Source organism: Labrus bergylta, chromosome 6, assembly GCF_963930695.1.
Source record: "Labrus bergylta chromosome 6, fLabBer1.1, whole genome shotgun sequence".
NCBI lineage: Eukaryota > Metazoa > Chordata > Actinopteri > Labriformes > Labridae > Labrus > Labrus bergylta.
In genome coordinates this window covers 365,090-366,633 of record NC_089200.1, presented here as the reverse complement: position 1 = coordinate 366,633, position 1,544 = coordinate 365,090, and positions in this window count along the sequence as shown.

Genomic DNA, 1,544 nt, shown 5'->3' with positions numbered 1-1,544 from the left:
GTTTGTGGTCTGCATAAGTCTTACAACACAGAAAAAAATGCTCTGTCTCAAATGTGCTCCTTGTGATGTCACAGTGGGATTCCCCTCCCCTGGTATCGCCACCCATAGACTCCACCCCCAGACTAGAGCAAAACTTTTGGGACTGTTTGAAAAGGTGGAAAAGGGGACTGATTGAAAAGGTGGAGGAGGGGACTGATTGAAAAGGTGGAGGAGGACTGTTTGAAAAGGTGGAGGAGGACTGTTTGAAAAGGTGGAGGAGGAGGACTGTTTGAAAAGGTGGAGGAGGACTGTTTGAAAAGGTGGAGGAGGACTGTTTGAAAAGGTGGAGGAGGGGACCATTTGAATTGGTGGAGGAGGACTGTTTGAAAAGGTGGAGGAGGACTGTTTGAAAAGGTGGAGGAGGGGACTGTTTGAAAAGGTGGAGGAGGGGACTGTTTGAAAAGGTGGAGGAGGACTGTTTGAAAAGGTGGAGGAGGAGGACCGTTTGAAAAGGTGGAGGAGGACTGTTTGAAAAGGTGGAGGAGGGGACTGTTAGAAAAGGTGGAGGAGCGGACCGTTTGAAAAGGTGGAGGAGGGGACTGTTAGAAAAGGTGGAGGAGGGGACTGTTTGAAAAGGTGGAGGAGGAGGACTGTTTGAAAAGGTGGAGGAGGACTGTTTGAAAAGGTGGAGGAGGGGACTGTTTGAAAAGGTGGAGGAGGACTGTTTGAAAAGGTGGAGGAGGACTGTTTGAAAAGGTGGAGGAGGGGACCATTTGAAAAGGTGGAGGAGGACTGTTTGAAAAGGTGGAGGAGGACTGTTTGAAAAGGTGGAGGAGGGGACTGTTTGAAAAGGTGGAGGAGGGGGCTGTTTGAAAAGGTGGAGGAGGGGGCTGTTTGAAAAGGTGGAGGAGGACTGTTTGAAAAGGTGGAGGAGGGGGACTGTTTGAAAAGGTGGAGGAGGAGGACTGTTTGAAAAGGTGGAGGAGGACTGTTTGAAAAGGTGGAGGAGGACTGTTTAAAAAGGTGGAGGAGGACTGTTTGAAAAGGTGGAGGAGGAGGACTGTTTGAAAAGGTGGAGGAGGGGGACTGTTTGAAAAGGTGGAGGAGGGGGCTGTTTGAAAAGGTGGAGGAGGGGGCTGTTTGAAAAGGTGGAGGAGGACTGTTTGAAAAGGTGGAGGAGGGGGCTGTTTGAAAAGGTGGAGGAGGACTGTTTGAAAAGGTGGAGGAGGGGGACTGTTTGAAAAGGTGGAGGAGGACTGTTTGAAAAGGTGGAGGAGGAGGACTGTTTGAAAAGGTGGAGGAGGACTGTTTGAAAAGGTGGAGGAGGACTGTTTGAAAAGGTGGAGGAGGGGACCATTTGAATTGGTGGAGGAGGACTGTTTGAAAAGGTGGAGGAGGACTGTTTGAAAAGGTGGAGGAGGGGACTGTTTGAAAAGGTGGAGGAGGAGGACCGTTTGAAAAGGTGGAGGAGGACTGTTTGAAAAGGTGGAGGAGGGGACTGTTAGAAAAGGTGGAGGAGCGGACCGTTTGAAAAGGTGGAGGAGGGGACTGTTAGAAAAGGTGGA